This window comes from Macaca thibetana, chromosome 14 (genome assembly GCF_024542745.1).
Source record: "Macaca thibetana thibetana isolate TM-01 chromosome 14, ASM2454274v1, whole genome shotgun sequence".
Classification (NCBI taxonomy): Eukaryota; Metazoa; Chordata; class Mammalia; order Primates; family Cercopithecidae; genus Macaca; species Macaca thibetana.
The window spans coordinates 76,437,043-76,450,383 of NC_065591.1; the positions used below are offsets into that span (position 1 = coordinate 76,437,043).

Below are 13,341 nucleotides of genomic sequence, written 5' to 3' on the forward strand. Positions count from 1 at the left end.
CTGCCAAATGCTTCTTCATACATTCTTCACACAAAAATGTGTACTATGGCATTTAACAATAAATAGTTTATTCCTTAATTAAAGGATAAATGAGAAACAGTGAAAAGCCAAGGACAAAATGTAGAACTTGGTAGTTTACCATGGTTTCAGAAAACCAATGAGACATTGTTTGGGAGGAACTATGTTGGTGTTTCTGAATGACTAAGTTAGGGTACATGTATAAATTTCCCTTTCTACCCTTTGCTAATCTGGACAATGCAGATTAAGTTTTTTTTTCTTATAGAATATGAGTGAAACAAATATATAGTCACAGAAGTATGTATATGCACGTGTGTGTGTAAAAATCAAAGTCTGAAATACATCTTTTGAGCCTTCAGAGATTCATTTGGCCTAGAAATAGCCACAGTCCTCCCTAAAATTCTAATGCCTAGGATTTATATGCTCCTTCCACAGATTAAGAAGTATTGCACAGTAGTATTACTATGACATTGAAGTTAAGAAGACTAGGATTCAAATTCTGATTCTGCTACCTACCAGCTGTGCCTCCTTGGCCAAGTTATTCAACTACTAGTGGTCTGGGTTTCCATTTCTGTGAGTTGTAGAGAGTAACATCTACCTTGCAGGATTATTATGATGTTTAGAGATAATTTTTGTAAAATTCTTACTGTCATTTTGGGTAAAAAACAGACACATAAAAATGATGGTTTTTATTATTCTAGGTAGAGGACACATCATTTTCCTGTTCTGGAATGCACACCTGACACACTGCTACTCATTATGTAAGTCTTAATTCAAATGTCATATTTATTTGTTCTATTAACATTTCTTAAGAAAATAATATAATGCTCTTTGCTATTATAAGGTACTTGGAGAAAAAAATTTAAAACTTAAGATCTCTGATCTCAAGGGATGCCCACTTTTATTTTTTTAGAGGATGTTTTGCTCTTGTCACCCAGGCTGGAGTGCAGTGGCACAATTTTGGCACACCACAACCTCCCCCTCCCGGATTCAAGCAATTCTCCTGCTTCAGCTTCCTTAATAGCTGGGATTACAGGTGCCTGCCACCACGCCCGGCTAATGTTCTTCTTCTTTTTATATTTATTTTATTTTTTATTTATTTTTTATTTTTTTGTATTTTTAGTAGAGACAGGGCTTCGTCATGTTGGCCAGGCTGGTCTTGAACTCCTGACCTCAGATGATCTGCCCATCTCGGCCTCCCAAAGTGCTGGGATTACAGGTGTGAGTCACTGTGCCCGGCTGGGATGCCCACTTTAATGGACAGATTAATAGACCATTATGTGAAGTGTGGTAAGTGTCCAAAGGAAGCAATGTCCAGTGGGCTTTTAAGGCCAGAGGACAGGCTACAAGGAGAGTCAGAGAAGTCCACCTCGAGAAGCTTACAAGGAGTTTCCCTTACAAAGATTATAGCAATGATTATGAAAAGTTTCCCAACACCCCCAGGCTAAGTGATCACTCTTTTCTGTGAAGCTACCACATGATTTATATCTCTATCACAGCATTGTTCATATTGAACTGAATGTTTAATTACCTAGCTCTGCTGCTAGACAGTGAACAACTTGAAAGCAGTTGCCATGACTTTGACTAAGATGAATTTTCAGCATCACCCAAAGGTTCTAACCTAGAGAAGCAGCTTGATAAATGCCTGAAAGAACTGAATTGAATTGTCATGGACCTCTGAAAAGGCAGGTGGTTAAATAGCAGGACAAACTATAACCCCAAACTGCAGCTGCTTGGGATTGAAGGGAAACAAGAGAGGGAGAAAGATGACTTCATTTGTTCTTGTCTGCGAAAGTTCAGATTCAGAGCAAAGCAATGCCAAAGGCAAAAGTGCCAGGCACTACTCTCTAGACACTTCAGCTCATTTTGTTCTGTGGTCTGTGATTGAACTCTAATATAAATCTGAGGTCTATGGCCTGAGATGGTTCTTAGTGTGAAGCTTTTGGTTTACAGTGTAGTGCAGTCTCTTCAAAACATGCACTCTGGAACAAGTAAGAGGTACAAATTTGATTCTTACAAGATTTTCTAGCAGAACTCTCAAGCTTTTGTGAGGCTTAGAAAAAGTTAAACATTTACAACATGCCAATATAAAGCTCATTTAGCCTCTGCTAATGACTTCAGTGACTTTCTTAACTATGTTACTTTCTGTCCGGTTTCTCTACCTCATGTTTGCTTTAGAGAGCTGGAATGAAAACTTGTTCGCTTGGTTGGCGATTTCATCTTTGATTTAGCAGTTCCAACCTCTACTTTCATTTTGACCCAATATTAGATGTGTTGTTCAATCCATTGTCTTGAAATCTGTCCAGATTGCAAATAAGCAATTTCAACAAGGGTAATAAAAATGGACAGAACATAAGGAAGAACATCAATTGTAATCTTTGCTTAACCTCCTGTATGGTCCAAATGTGTCCTTGGCACCAAATGGAAGGTGAAGAGGAAATATAAATAGATAACTTAACTTTCACTAAAATTCAGTGATTAATAGTAACATAGAAAAGATGGGGAAGAGAAACAATATGAGTATTTAGTGTGTGTTTACTATGTGCCAAACACTGTCCTATGTTTTCTCATTTACATTTGATGGCAACCTAACAAAATAGGTGACAGTCCCATTTTTGCAAGGGAAGAAGTTTAGACCCAAAGTAGTTAAGATGAATAATCATTTAAGATTAAAAGCAACAAAATGATGGAGCTATAATGTGAACTTCTTTGTCTGTCTGGCTTTCATGTACATACTTTATCCATTATAAAGTTAAATGAGTGTTAGTTTTTGAAATTGTTCAACTAGCCATACTTTTTGTTTCATTATAAATTTAATAATAGAACCACAGTCTGAAGTAGAAGGAATAGAGGAAATCAAATATTCCAAAGACCATAACTCATCATGGGACTTAACACAGAATTTCTGTATTATCTTCAGAAATTATTAGTTTGATTTAATATTTAGTGTGTGGGGTGTGTGTGTGTGTGTGTGTGTGTGTGTGTGTGTTCAGCAAATTAGAGTTTTGGTCAACATGCCATTAATACTGCATTAATAGAATTCCAGTATAACACTTCATACCTTCATTAGCTTGTTGGCTATCATTACCAGCATATTTATACTGAAACACTGAATATAATTCAAGAATCTCTATTGGAACTTCTGGGATACCCAACCTGAGGACCACTGATAAAATCTGACAGCACTCAGTGTGATTTCACATCACGTCTGCATGAATATACTCAGCTTATGTCTTTAGCTCTCTTTAACTTTTTAATTTATTTTATTTTATCAAGTATGTTATGAATTCCTTCTCATTTATTTAAGTTTCCTCATTCAATAAACCAATATTACTCTAATAGGATCCCAGACTCTAGCATTTGGAAAGAGTTGCTTATTTTTGACATTTTGGTCTAATATAATCTGAGTGTTATTTTTTGAAATTGTTCAACTAGCCATACTTTTTATTTTATTGAATGTTTTGTACTGAACATATTTTTCATGTTCTGAAATGGCAATACAACTGCAGCATATTCCAGATATCTGTGTGTGTGTGTGTGTGTGTGTGTGTGTGTTTGCCTAAAAGTGACCTTTTGATTATTTTCTTTTTGTAAAACCAAAGAATCATTAAGGCATCCATAAATAAAGCATAAAAAAATAATAGCAGTTGCCATCTTATAACACTGACAGTTTTAGTACTTATTATAAAGGTTTGCTTGACTTCAAGCCTTGTACATTGTATGAAGGAACATTAGACCATTTAATTCCAGGGCATTGGTGAGGTCATAAGGCTAATTACTAAGACTAAAACCCAATGCTCCTGAACTTATTGGCTAACATCTGCCTGCTACTTGGTACTGCCTCTGGAGTCCTAATTTCAAACATTATTAGCGGCTCTTCCCAAATTAGCAAAGAAAGTCACACATGGGCCTTGGGTTCCTCAATGCCAATGTTCCCTCCCAGGGTCAGATATGCTTTCTCAGTTCCCTTTCTTCTCGATATATCCAATTCCTTCCTATGCCCAGTATGCTTCCCACTCTCAGGCTGCTCAGCACATCTGTCTGAGTAGGCTTCCTCATCCCTCCAGACTGACAATAGCGTCTCCTCATCTCCCCATTCTATTAATTTCCTGAAGATAATAAGCCTATGAGCTATTTCAATTCTAAAATTTTTACTTCGCTCTTTGCCACATCTATGGCAAGAATGAAGACTTTCTTAGCAATTAGACTGTCAACACTCCAGAAAACATCAACATTACTCTGAAGGGACACACAGTTATTGTGAAGGGCCCCAGAGGAACCCTGTGAAGGGACTTCTGTCATATTAATGTAGAACTCAGTCTCCTTGGAAAGAACAAGAGGCTCCAGTTGACAAATGAAGAAACATAAAAGACCTGGCTACTGTCTGTACTCTTTGTAGTCATGCACAGAACATGATCAAGGGTGTTACAGTGGGTTTCCGTTACAAGATGAGGTCTGTGCATGCTCACTTCCCCATCAATGTCGTTATCCAAGATAGTGGGTCTCTTGTTGACATCTGAAATTTCTTGGATGAAAAATAAATCCTCAGGGTTCGGATAAGGCCAAATGTTGCTTGTTTGATATCTCAAGCCCAGAACGATGAATTAATCTTTGAAGGAAACAACATTGAGCTTATTTCAAATTCAGCTGCTTTGATTCGGCAAGCCACAATAGTTAAAAACAAAAATATCAGAAAACTTTTGGATGGTATCTATGTCTCTGAAAAAGGAAAAGTTCTGCAAGATGATGAATAAGATCTAAGAGTTGTCCAGCTACAGAAACAAGATGCTGGATGATTCCTAAGACCTATTTGTGATATATAAATGATGCAATAAAACACCTATTGATGGCCAGGCATGGTAGCTCACACCTGCAATCCAAGCATTTTGGAAGGCCAAGGCAGGTGGATCACGAGGTCAGGAGTTCAAAACAAGCCTGACCAACATAGTGAAACCCCATCTCTACTAAAAATGCAAAAATTAGCCAAGCGTAGTGGTGCACGCCTGTAATCCCAGCTCCTCAGAAGGCTGAGGCAGGGGAAACATTTGAATCCGAGAGGTGGAGGTTGCAGTGAGCCGAGATCAGGCCACTGCACTCCAACCTGGGCAACAGAGCAAGACTCTATCTCAAAATAAAGAAAAAAAAATGCATATATATAGAGAAAGAGATTTGGAATTTTTTTTTTACATTTAAAAAATAAATAAATTTTTTATTTTATTTTATTCTGATCACTTTTCCCTCTGGGGAAACTGATCTGGGGAACCAGGTGTTAGAGTCACACACAGTCGATGGTCTCTTTTCCTTAAGATCATAATAGTACAGTAGTTACAAGGACAGACCTTGAATCCACGCTTTCTGAATTTCAATCCCAGCTTCTGCCTCTCAGCTGCATATCCTCCAGCAAATTATTCACACTCTTTCTGTCTCAGCTTCACCACATATAAAGTGAAGATATCAATAATGCCTTTTTTTTATTATTATACTTCAAGTTCTAGGGTACATGTGCACAACGTGCAGGTTTGTTACATATGTATACATGTGCCATGTTGGTGTGCTGCACCCATTAACTCGTCATTTACATTAGGTATATCTCCTAATGCTATCCCTTCCCCCTACCCCCTCCCCACAATAGGACCTGGTGTGTGATATTCCCCTTCCTGTGTCCAAGTGATCTCGTTGTTCAATTCCCACCTATGAGTGAGAACATATAGTATTTGGTTTTCTGTTCTTGTGATAGTTTGCTGAGAATGATGGTTTCCAGCTGCATTCATGTCCCTACAAAGGACACAAACTCATCCTTTTTCATGGCTGCATAGTATTCCATGGTGTATATGTGCCACATTTTCTTAATCCAGTCTGTCACTGATGGACATTTGGGTTGATTCCAAGTCTTTGCTATTGTGAATAGTGCCACAATAAACATACGTGTGCATGTGTCTTTAGAGCAGCATGACTTATAATCCTTTGGATATATCCCCAGTAATGGGATGACTGGGTCAAATGGTATTTCTAGTTCTAGATCCTTGAGGAATCGTCACACTGTTTTTCACAATGGTTGAACTAGTTTACAGTCTCACCAACAGTGTAAAAGTGTTCCTATTTCTCCACATCCTCTCCAGCACCTGTTGTTTCCTGATTTTTTAATGATTACCATTCTACCTGGTGTGAGATGGTATCTCATTGTGGTTTTGATTGCATTTCTCTGATGGCGAGTGATGATGAGCATTTTTTCTCATCATCACTGATGTCTGTTGTCTGTTGGCTGCGTGAATGTCTTCTTTTGAGAAGTGTCTGTTCATATCCTTTGCCCACTTTTTGATGGGGTTGTTTTTTTCTTGTAAATTTGATTGAGTTATTTGTAGGTTCTGGATATTAGCCCTTTGTCAGATGAGTAGACTGCAAAAATTTTCTCCCATTCTGTAGGTTGCCTGTTCACTCTGATGGTAGTTAATAATGCCTTTTTAAAGAGGGTTATGTTGAAGATGACATAAATTAATTCACATAAAGTCTTTAGGAAATTGCCTAACCCACAGCAAGCACTCAATAAATGGTAGCTATTATTAGCTACTATTGACTTCCTTCAGAGATGTCCTTCTCAGTTGCCCTTCACTTTGATCTCTGGAGATGGACTTCTCAAAGATTCCCCTTCCTGATGAATCCATCCTTAAAACAAGCTCAAAGCCTAATGATGAGACAAACTGCATGTTTCCAGGAGAGTCAGCAACTCTGGGGTGCTTCAAACTTGATGTTTTCCTGTACACTAGCCTGGGTTTGACCTACCCCTCCCTGGATGCTTTGCTTTAGTGAGGCAGCATAATTTAAATGGATCCAAGGCCAGACTACCTAGTTAAGAACTCTGACTCGATTCTACTTTCAAGCGTGGATTACCTCAGGCAAGAACTTAATCTTGCTGTGCATAATAACAGTACCTAACTTATGAGGTTATGAAGACTATATATTAGTTCAATATTTGTAAAATTCTTAGAACATGACCTGCATGTAATAAATTATATATGAGTTTGTTGAATAAATGCCAGTTGCTATTAGAAGAAGTAGAAATGTCCATTTTTGTCAAATAATGAAACTGTGCATGAGCGGATATGTTTTATATATATATACACACACATACATATATATAGTGTGTGTGACGTGTGTGTGTGTGTGTATGTGTGTGTGTATTAAAAAAGACAGGTTGACTCCTTTATAAGTTTCTACAGGAGCTTGAATTATCAAACCTTACTCCTAAATTACCACTAAAATTTCCTCAATGACTTTCAAACTTACAGTAACCACATTCATCCAAGTAACATAGCAAAGTCCTGAAAAATAATACTTATAGTAAACTAAAGCCAACTCCTGCAGCCTCGTATATACGAAACTTTTCCTACCTAAATTGCATAGGAATAAATTTGTATGGAGTATAAATCAAATACAGATAAATATGTTTTGCAATAATGAGAACTTTTAAAGTGATAGAGATACACCTCAAATTTCTGCAATCACTCATAGATCAAAGAAATTTCACATTAAATAGCTCCTATGTACCAAGCACCACATTAAGTTCTGGGCGTATAATGGGAAACAATAGGAATGCTTGCCTTCCTGTTGCTTTCTTAATTCCTATCTCCTTGTAGTCTTGATTGTAAGATAGAATCCACCATAAAGGAAGCAGAAGAGAAGACATGCACCTGCCTGCTGCGCTACCTGTTAACCAGGGCTAGAGGTTCCCCACTCTACGTGGACAGTTTTACCTCCTAGTTGGAATGAAGCAGAGAGGCAGACTAAGTGTTTGCCTTTTTCAACATAATGTGCATTGAACAGTCAGTGTGCACAATTTTGTAGTAGCCCTGAGAAATGACACAAAGAAAAGACAAGGTCTTTTATTTTTCTATCAAGAAACCCCAGAGAGCACCTGCAAATTGATTTAGCTATTTTAAAAGAATCAATAAAAATTACCTACATAAAAAAGAATACTTAAAATAATACTACAGTAATTTTTTCGTCTCCGGTACTTTTTTTTTTTCTTCTCCAGTCTAAGCTGGTGGTTAAAGACAGTGAAATATCTTTCATTCTAAACTTAATTCCACTGTATTCAAGCTCTGGCCAGAGTTAAATTGATTTATTTTCCATCACCATGTATACACCTGTTAACACATTTTAAGGTAGATTCTCTGTATCTCTGGGTACACAGTAGGCACTTTTGAGGCTGTGCTAGTTACTTGGGTGTGGGGGGCATGATGGGAGGTGATTAGACTGCCAAATCAGTCTGTCCAGGAAGGCCTACTCAGGAATTGGGCCCTTTTAATGAATTTCATGAAGATGTAACTTTCTAAAGGAAATCTCTGTGGACCACAAACAAGTAATGCAGTTTTTGTAACTTCTTCCCTTAGAAACAGAGAAAGCAGTTATAACCATTACATAAGCAGCTTCAGAGCATAGGATGTAGAATCTGATGACCGAGCTCTTTTATTTCCCAGGTGTTACCCCAGTCTCCTCACCAGCAATACTAAGGGACCAAATAGATTTCCTTTGCAGAAAAATCATAATGCAGGTTAGTAAAATCACCATGTACACTGTAAAATGTTCTATATAATTATTAGTCCCTCAAATCTGGAAGGATGGTTCTCTTAAAATAGGAGAATCTTATCTCTTACAAAGCAGAGATTTCACCCATACCTTGATAACAGTTTAGACCACTAATTGCTTTGGTTTTTTTGTTTGTTTTGTCTTAGGCCAAGACTTCTGTACAGAAGAAGAGGTGTGTAGGGCTTTTAACTTTTCTTTCGCTACTTGGCAGAACAACAGAAATGCCTCTGTAGCCAATGGGCATACAAGTCTGCTTCCTATAAAGCAATGTCTGATATTTTTAAAATATGACAAGGAAAACAACCATAGGAGCAACAAGGTGTTAAAGTCTTACCATGTGTTGAATCACTGTGCCAGGTAGTTTACATATGTTACCTCTAATCCTTATAATCACCCACGTAAGTGTTGCTGTATCATTCTCATTTTATTGATGAGTAAAGAAGTTCAAACAGTCAGTATCCTGCCCAGAGATACAGAGCTGATAAGCGGTAGATAGGGAATTTAAATCCAAACCTGCCTGTTTCTAAATGTTTATTTTTTGCTTCCCCAATACCTGGCCATCTATACGTGTAGAGGCAGTACATTAAGAATCTGGAAATCATTCCTGAGTTTTCCCGGGGGCTGAGATGGGTCTTTTTGAAGGTCCATCTAGGTACTCTAAGCCTATCCCACTGCTTCATGTGAAATGAACCTCAACCCAATTCAGAAGAATGAGAGGCTCACATCTGTATGAGCATCTCCTAGTGTGAAATTATTTCTTCACTTCCTCCAGCAATGAGATTACCTTACTTCGCTACCTGGTAAAGTTTTCTTTCAAAAGAGCATCCTGAAATTATAGTGTGCAAGGCAGTATAAACACATGTAAGATGTCTTATTGGAATGAAGTAATTTTTTAAGCAGACCAAGAAAAGAAAATGGGGAGAGTGGGAAAATAATAATTTTTGTATGTACAAAATAATGAGTGCTCTGTGGGTGCCTGAGCACTGTGTGGCTAACACAGGAGATTTGGATGACTAAGTCAAAGGCCTCTGCCTCATCCTCTGCCATTGTTTCAAGACACACAAATTCTCTTGAATTTGGAACCTGCAGTGCTAAAGAAACACATAGCTCTCATTCATAGAAAAATCACACTGCAGCACATTCTCGATTATCTATACACCTGCAGAGTTGCATTAAGAAAGTTAATATCTTAGCATGGAAAATTTACCTAAGAGTTTCAAAACCATGACCTTACCCTCCAGGCACTCCTGCTTTCAAAACTGGATACAGACGAAGCAGTCAGGGATAAGAGAGAGGGAACTGGCTATGGAGGGAGACAGGCTTTGTTCACATTCTCCATATTCCAACTACTAGCTATGTGCTCTTGGACAAACTATTGAACGTCTCTGAACCTCAAATTATTATCAGTAAGATACGGGGTTATAATAGGTACCTTTTCTAAGAGTTAAATAAGATATGTCAAGTAACTATCAACATCTGATATATAATGGGGCCTAAAAGAAGGTTAGTTATTTTTGCCCAAAGCCTGAGGAGCAGATTGTAGCTCACTTCTTCTGAGAGTTTGGGAAAGGTTCTCATCGAACACAAGGATAAGCTATTAAGTGAGCATCCATAATTAACTTTAATAATGTTTTTGCATAGAGTGGTGAGCACCACAGGTTAATATTTCCCATGCTTGATTTTATTAATTGCATGCACTCCAGTAGAACATATTTCCAGTGAGGCATCTCCGCAACTGGATGGACATACGAAACCTGGTTCACAACATTCAGGCTAACTCAGTGAAAAGAGCTACACAATAATTTGTCACTTTTCTTCCACAATGATGATGGTGTGAGACATCTTCCGGAAAATTTCTGAGAAGTGGGTCAGCTCTGAAACATCTAATGCTTTGTTTTGGATTTTTCTGTTTGTTTTTAGTTTTCCATAAAAAGCAAAGCTGTGGACTCTTAAAAATTTTCAAGGTAGGGGTGCAGGTGTATTCTCTAGCACTGGTTTGCAGTGGCTAATAAGAAACTATGTGGCTTCAAGTAATCTATGCACACAGTAGATGGAAGAAAATAATCCCTTTCCCCTAAATACAGGTTATTTAAATTCAAATGAATCAATATGGAGTACTTGACACCACAGGGTTTGACCACCTCCGTGGCTGTAAATGAAAAGAAGGACTTTTCAAAGAATTTGAATCAGGTACAAAATAAAAGATGCCAGTTGTTTATAGAAGCTGGCAATTAAGAAAATGTATGAGGGAAAACAGAAGAAAGTAACTTCTTGACAACTTCTTTGGACCTTAATTCTTTGGCATTTATTTGACATCTTTGTCAGAGCCAGGCAGGGGGCCAGCATAACTTCTGCAGACTTCTCATCACCCAGAAGACAGGCGCAGCATGAATTACTTGGATGTTTCAGTCTGACAAAAACAACCAGAATCCAAAGCTTCATAATGTAAAAAGAAAAAAAAAAACCCTATTCTAGAAACCAATGGCCTGGAAGGTCAACTTTGGTTCAAAAAATAACAACCTCAGAGCACAAGATTTTACACTTAAAAAAAGGAAAAAAACAAATATTAATATAAAGTTTTTAGTCAGTCCCTGCTGAGTAATATATACTGAGAGTTTCCTTTCATTAGAATCATCAAACCTTTACTGCATGCACATATGATAAGCGCTGTGCTGGACCCTGAAATGCAAAATGTTATCCAGCAGATGTCTAATGATGGGACATCCTCTCTTCACACATTAGTAGTACAAGTTATAACCCAGGCATATTCTCTGTCATTGAAGGGCTTAAAGCGTATGTCTTTATATGTGACTTGTGTGTATAGGTATTGAGAGAGTAAGACAGGTAAATATTAAACAAACATAATACAAATTTATAAATGCTAGAGGCATTTATAACATATACAGTACATAACATATTATCTAATTCTATTGGGGAGGACATATATAATAAATATTTTAGGTACTAATGGCATAAGAGCTATAAAGGTACAAAGAATGAATTAAGAGGTACATTCATATAGGAGGTACATTTTAACTGCACTTAGAAAGGCATGTACAATTATGCCACTTGAAGAAATAGTGGGAGAGAAGGTTTTGCTCCGACATCTTTGTATACATATATAAAAATAAATGATAATGATGCCCTCTCTAGACTTATACTTACAATCATCATCAAATTAATATTTCTTATAAAACAAGTGATAATATTGGGTCGTAATGTATTCAATGAAATATAAACAACAAAGGCAAGCGTGCATCAAATCCTAGGCACATCAGACTACGATTATTGTTTTCTAGGTATTTCAACAGACCAGTGTGGTAGAAGTGTTTTCAAAATTAAGTTTGATGATCGAAATTTTTTCCTGTGTAAATTTTCCAAGATTAATTCCATTAGCCTATTCACTCATTTCTGCATTTATTTAAATATCTTTATTAAACACCTATAGATAGTCAGGTAGCCATTAGATCATAAACTCCTTGAGGATGCATTAGGTACTCATTAAATGTTCGTAGATGACTTGCAGATGAGAGCTCACATCTAGTCAGTGACACAGTTGGTTCAGTAACTTCTGTCATAGAGATGTGAACAGTATTTGGGGGCTAAAGAGGCTCCTATTAGGCTTTCTAGCATTTATTACCCAAATTTGGTGTGAATGTACACAGAAATGATTTCCATGTGCAGCAAATACTACATGCCCCTCTTTAGTTGTATGAGTATTCATTAATATTAATCATATATACCATTTACTGGGATTTTACCATGTGATAGTTATGGTGCTTAGTACTTAGCATACTCCAATTCATTCTCACAATAATTCCATAAAGTAGGAATTATTAGCCTCTTTTACAGATGAAGAAAATGAGGCCTAGAAACCTTAGGTAACTTACCCAAGGTAATATAGCTAGTAAAAACAGGAACTAGTTTATGAACAAGATCTTACTGCCTACAAAACCTGTGCTCTTATATCCAAGTCATCTTATTTGGCACTTTTGATTACAAGCACTTGAGAATAGAGGCCACTTAGAATGCTATGCGTGTTAATACTAAAAAGGATCTTGGAGACGCATTATTCACCCCCTTCATAGAAGAAGAAACAGGCTGGTTCTGATAGCTTGATTACCAAAGGCCTATTTTGTCACTAGTGCAAAGGGCACATCCATTCTAGGGTGTTTGTGTCATAGTTAAATGGATTCAGAATGAATGCTAGTCCTTCCCAGTTTAATACAGAGATACAAGTAGATAAAATTTGTGTGAGAAATTGAAATCTCAGGGGAAGACTGTAGCTTCTTGACTTTCATTTTATTTCATTTTTCTCTATTATACCCTCTTATCATTTGGCTATTTGTCTCCTCTGCATCTCATGTTGAAATTTGATACCCAATGTTGGAGGTGGGGGCCGGTGGGAGGTGTTTGGAGCATTGGGGTGAATCACTCATGCACTGCTTGGTGCCTTCCTTTTGGTAATTAGTGAGTTCTCATTCTTAGTTCTTGCTAAAACTGGTTATTGAAAAGAGCTTGGCATACCTCCCTCAATCCCCGCCCCGTCTCGCTCGCTCGCACTCGCTCTCTCTCTCTCTATATATATATACGTGTGTGTGTGTGTGTCTGTGTGTGTGTATATATATATCTCATACACGCACACAACCTCAAGCCCTCACCAGAAGGAGATGCTCCTGTCATGCTTCTTGTACAGCCTGCAGAACCATGAGCCAAATAAAAATTTTTTCTTTATAA

The 13,341-nt window shown here is 37.4% G+C and overlaps 2 protein-coding genes and 1 pseudogene across 17 annotated transcripts in view; 2 read left to right on the forward strand and 1 right to left on the reverse strand.

Moving 5' to 3' along the window:
- The window catches only part of LOC126935720 (60S ribosomal protein L9-like), a 62,241-nt pseudogene extending 56,582 nt beyond the window's left edge, over nucleotides 1–5,659 (forward strand).
- The window catches only part of DLG2 (discs large MAGUK scaffold protein 2), a 2,230,265-nt gene that overhangs the window by 1,187,313 nt on the left and 1,029,611 nt on the right, over nucleotides 1–13,341 (reverse strand). The gene's annotated exons all lie outside the window — the stretch shown is intronic.
- Nucleotides 1–13,341, forward strand: part of TMEM126A (transmembrane protein 126A) — a 1,099,470-nt gene that overhangs the window by 28,064 nt on the left and 1,058,065 nt on the right. The window lies entirely within an intron of this gene.